The sequence below is a fragment of the Chenopodium album genome, chromosome 7, assembly GCF_948465745.1.
Source record: "Chenopodium album chromosome 7, dcCheAlbu1.1, whole genome shotgun sequence".
NCBI classification, from domain to species: domain Eukaryota; kingdom Viridiplantae; phylum Streptophyta; class Magnoliopsida; order Caryophyllales; family Amaranthaceae; genus Chenopodium; species Chenopodium album.
The window spans coordinates 71,392,626-71,398,294 of record NC_137840.1 but is presented as its reverse complement, the minus strand read 5'-3'; the positions used below and the strand labels follow the sequence as shown (position 1 = coordinate 71,398,294).

Sequence of the window (5,669 nt, the reverse complement as noted above, 5' to 3'; positions counted from 1 at the left end):
CATGTGTAGCTTTCCATTTATGTGTTAGAGTGTGTCTTTGTGTTGTAATTGGTTTTGGGGTGAGATTGTGAATTCTCTTAAATTCACACTTGTGTATGAGTTTGAATTCTCTAAAATTCGAGTGGTAGCTGTGAGTGCACAGTGAGTGAAAGGAACCTGAGAGGTGTCTTGGGTCACCTAGGAAGTGTCCTGGGTAAAGGGAGAAAAGGGTCCTAGGAGGTGTCTTAGGTCTGGTAGGAGGTGTCTTAGGTCTGGTAGGAGGTGTCCTATCATATAGTCAAGTGTCCGTGGTGGAACTTGCAAAGCAAAGGTCTGTGTAGTAGGTTGTACTAGGAGAGTTGCCTATTATAGTGGAATTTGTTTATAAGTCCCAATAGGGCCGAGGTTTTACTTCCAGCTAGGCACTGGATGGTTTCCTCGTAAAACTTGCTGTGTGCTTTAAAGTTCCTTTACGTTTTAATTGTTTATTTCCGCTTAAGTTCCGCAATTGGAACCTACTACTATTCACCCCCCCTCTCGTAGTAGTTCATCTAAACTAACAATATTTTAAAAATTAAATCAGATATCATTGGTCATGATCATTATCTTATTGAAAAGGATATAACCATTTTTTACATAAACTAGGGCATCCAACGCGCGCGTTGCGCGCGAAATAGCTAGCCATTTCGAGTTAGCTTTTTTCAGCTTGTGTTTAGGAATGGCAATATCCACTTATCACATGATGTGTACATAATTATCACAAGTGTAGCTAAAACTTGGTAGTGTTTGGGTGGAACAACGATTACTTTAGTTGTGGACGATTACTATGTTTAAAATAAGTGTTTTTTTTTTTAATAAAGCCTTACAAATTTAGGCCATAGTTTTAAGGTTTATTGGAACAACTAAAGCATCTAACCTAACGCATAATATTCTTAAACCATAACCTTGAAAATGTTACAAACAAAAGGTTCAAAAGCAACAATTACAACCAAACATTGAGCATAATATGTTGTATGTGGCAGTGTTCTTATATGAAGAAACATTGTGTACTTATTCATGTTGTTGCTAAGTTGTTTTAGTAGAGTCTAGGAAAAGGAAATGGCTTTGATAGCCCACTTTAGAACCTGAAGTATGGTTAGGGATGTTGTTGATGCAATCTAAAAGTACATTAGCTTGGTTGCCAAGGTGGTAGTTATTACTTCAAATTCTTGCTAGTCGCCGTGTGAAATAATGCATTGAACAATACTAACTTTTTTTTTTAAAGGTGAAAGAGACATTAAGATTAAGGAGAAATAGGAAAACCAAGTATATAATTTGTTGGAATTATAAAAGAACTATCAGTTTCCTAAAAAAAAAAAAACTCTTGCAAAAAAAAAAAAAAAAAAAAAAAAAAAAAAACTCTTGCAAGTTACGAACTCTAGCAATTCTTGAGCTTGGTTTTAATTAGAATTGAATTGATAATAGGAAACTAATGCACGGAATTTGAAAAGAGTTACAATTATTGTTTATGGGAATAATTATTACAAATTATTTTCAAGTACAGTACTATTTTACGCTTTCTATGACAGATTGATAACGTAAGATGTTGTGCAATAAATTAAATATAGCCTCCATTGATTGGCGCACTTTTGGGTTGTGTTTCATCTTTTCTGGGTTTTCTTCTACTCAGGGATGGTGAATAAAGATTAAGGAGATAAAAAATTAAAGCGCAAAACTCATTAATGGGTAGGGATTAGAAAGGGGTAAGAAGGTAAATAAACATTTTGAAGGGTAAAAAGGTCCGTGCACTATTCATAAGAACAACTTCCCACTTTTTATAAGGTAGGGGTAGAGCTGCAATTGTTTTAACATAAATTATCTTATCTTACTCCAGTAACTTTATATTTGATATTCTTAGCTGATAATTAAGGTCTGAGAAAATGTTTTACTCGTATACTCTATCATAAGCTAATGGTTGAGACCAATGAATTTATTTTATACTCTATCAATATTAATATAACTTTTTTTTTCTTATACTCACTCAATTTTTTGATGCATTTTTAGAAACAAGAGTTTATAATATACTCCGTAATAAGCTAATTTACTTATGTAAACAAAAGAAGGACACGGAACAATAGTACTCTGTTTATAGTTTTAACTTTCAAGTAATTATAAGAAGTAAAATAACATATACATATATACGGAGTATATTTTTAACACCTTATTATAAATTATTAAATTAATAATAATGCATCGTCACTCTTAGCTTCATCAGCCTTCTTGCTTATAAATTTAATTTCAATGGGTGAGATCGAGTAAGATTACAAATATAAACTATGCGTACGTAAACTTGTTTTATTGAGCTTAGTTTTATATAAAATAACAATTATTTCAGATCGAATCTATTATATTATTTATATTGATCTTTGTTTTGCCTCAAAAAAAGAATATATTGATCTTTGTTTTATTAATAATCTGATTTAGCTATATTCATATCATCAAAAACATTAGCCTTTCAATTCTAAAGATTGAAGTTTACTTAATTATTTGTAACATTTGGGTATTGACATGAATCCATCCACAATGAATCAAGATGAAGATCAAACAAATATTCGAGAAACACAATTAGTTCAAGATGAGGAAGTTGAACAACTTAAGCAATGCCTTGAAAAGGCAAACTTCATGGGTAGTAATAAGCTTGAGATGATAAAATACCAAGGCTTTTGGAGCTTATCTATTGCACTTACCTTATGCATCTATTCCCGAATCTATCAAAGTTTCATCGTGTAAGATCTTGTATATTGCTCGAAATCCTTTGGACACTTTTGTTTCACATTGGCACTTCTACTCGAAAATTCTAAAGAAGGCGATGGGAGATCAAGATTTCCAACCCCCTTGTATTGAGGACTTCTTTGAGGATTTTTGTCAAGGGAGAGTTCAAGATGGACCTTTGTTAGTGATTTGTGTTAATGTATGAAGTACGACTTCGTTGTTTAGGGCCCTTTATGTAATATTTTCCAAAAATATTCAAGATGCTATTAGTGATTTGTGTTAATAAAAACTAGATCATACATGAATTTGCATACTACACAGTACCAATCATCAACAAAACTTTAACAACTCCTATACAAACACACAATTATAAAAGTTGAAAGATTAAAGCAAATATTGAAATACAAATCAAAACAAAGCAATGTATAACATTTCCTCAGGAAAAAAAACAAAAAAAAAAAAGCAATGCATAACATCATTTCAAAACATACTACACCAAAGTAAACACATTGTTGATCTACAACACGTAAAAACTACAATAACATAGCATATTAAAAAGTATGCGTTTTATTAAAGCTAAAATTTAAAGGACAATCCAGATTCTCCAAATTTTTGTTCCATCAACTTGTTCATTCTTTCCACCATTGGATCACTGAGATAACGAGTCCATCCGCCGACCTTTCCATCCCTGAAGAACTCTTTGTTTTGTGCAAATTCGTTAAGATTTCCATTCTTATTAATTTCGAGTTCTCTGAGCTTATCGATACTGCACAATTCTAGTATCTCTTTCATAACACCTTCATTTTCCTCTTGTGGAGAAAACGGCATACCAATAAATTCAGCCAACTTCTTCAAATAAACACTAGGATTTTCCTTCAAATCCTCGTACTTTAAAAACAACACCTTATCAGGTTGCTCTAAACTCTGCTTCCAGTATCCGAGTACATGCTCAAAATATGGCCCATTTAATGCAATACCTTGGCAAAAGTCCTCAAAGAAATCTTCAATACTAGGGTGTTGGAAACTTTCATCTTTAGTTGCTCTCTTTATTATCTTTGGATAAAAATGCCAGTGTGACACAAGTGTGTCCAATGGATTCCGGCTAATGTACAAGATCTTACAAGAAGAATCCTGGATAGATTTAGGAAGAGACGCGTAAGGCATGTGTGAATGGAGAAGCCGCGGTGAAGGGAGGTCATTAAGTTGGTCAGGGGTTGGCAATTTTGGGTCAACACCATAGACACCGGTTTCTAAATCATAAACAAGTTCATGTGGATTGTGGGAAAGCAAAGAGCTTTGGCTAGGAGGTTGGACAAATCGATTGACAATCGAAAAGAGTAGAGATTTTAACCAAGTGGTGCCGGTTTTTGGGAAGCTAGCTACTACAAGATCAGTGTGTTGAGCAAGAAAATGTCTTTGACAAGTGAGGATGTTGGAGAAAACAAAAAGAGGATACCAAAAGTCTTGAATTTTTATGAGTTGAATCTGATTACTACCCATAAAATTTGCCTTTGGAAGACATTGTTTAAGCTGTTCAACTTCTTCTTCAGAGACTAAAACCGTTTTTTCCTCACTTTGGATTGTTTCACTAGTTGTATTTTGATTCATTTTGGATGGCTCAACCATTTCTTTTTTCCCGATGTATAAGTAATGAGGTGTTATATTAATAAAGTATTGACTCACTTAATAAATTGGAAAAATTGTTAAAAATAATACAAATTTTGAGCGATTCGCTAAAAACAAGTCCAACTTTTAATTAATTCTAAATAATACAAACTTTAAGGGATGTCTGCTTTAAACGAGTTATTTTACCTACAACTATTTAACCGTTTTTTTTTATTATTATTATTTATCTTATAAAGTTGTTTAATAATTTTACAAAAATAATACAATGTCACGTGTTCTATATAATTTATTCATGAGGTAACAAATCGGTTATAACTTGTTTAAAGCGGATAACCCTTAAAGTTTGTATTATTAAAAAATAATTAAAAGTTTGACTTATTTTTGGCGGATTGCTCAAAGTTTGTATTATTTTTGACAATTTTTCCTAATAAATTTCCTATCCTATACATAGCCCTTAGGGCTATATATAAGCATTAAAAACGCAATTGGAAATTGTATAAAATTAGGAATTCATGACAAAAACACGCGTAGATCAGTGTAATTAGTATGTTTTTATCGTGATTTTCTAAATTTATACAATTTTCAAGAGTGTTTTTAATGCTTAAATGTAGTCCTTAGGGCTATGTATAACATTTTCCTTAAAAATATAAGGTACCAATCCTACTAAATAATGGTGTTTGTGGATAATACGCAATTATTATCTTAACATAGAAGCTTTGTGCACCACCTCTACCTCTTGGTTCTCCACCTAATACGCCACCTAGCTCACTCATAGTCTTCCTTCTTTAGCCGAATCTGTGAGTGAAATGCAATCTTGCATAGCGTATGGTATCCGATGACTGATAATAGTCTTGGATGAGCCAGATCCACGAGACGAACCACCCTTTTTTTTTGTCTTGTTTTTCTCAATGTCGTTGTTGGCCTCCACCACCTTAGTTACATTGTAGTCTTGCTCTTGACCCCTTCCCAGTGGAGGTCTTCTACTTGGCAGGAGCCTTGTTCAACTACACTACAATAACTTAAAGGGAGTGTTGATTTTTGGCACTAACAACACTTATATTTTTTACCTTTTCAATTTATTGTTAATTTTAATTATCACAAGTACATGCGGTGGAATTTGTTATTCTCTAAATCCAGCCGCTACTTAGCTTGTTTTAATTTGGTGGAATTTATCTTGTTGTGTGGGTCAATTTTTTTTTTTAGAGGTAAACTCTTACTAATGGTTAAGTGGTGTGGGATTTAGGCTATCTTATTTGTTTTTTCTTCAACTGTGATTTCCTGTAGTAGTGTAGTGTCTTCTTCCCGATGATGGT

General features: G+C 32.9%; 1 pseudogene; it reads right to left on the bottom strand.

The window, feature by feature from the left end:
* Positions 1–3,126: 3,126 nt before the first annotated feature.
* Positions 3,127–4,363, bottom strand: LOC145639412 (cytosolic sulfotransferase 5 pseudogene; annotated as a pseudogene).
* Positions 4,364–5,669: the final 1,306 nt, after the last annotated feature.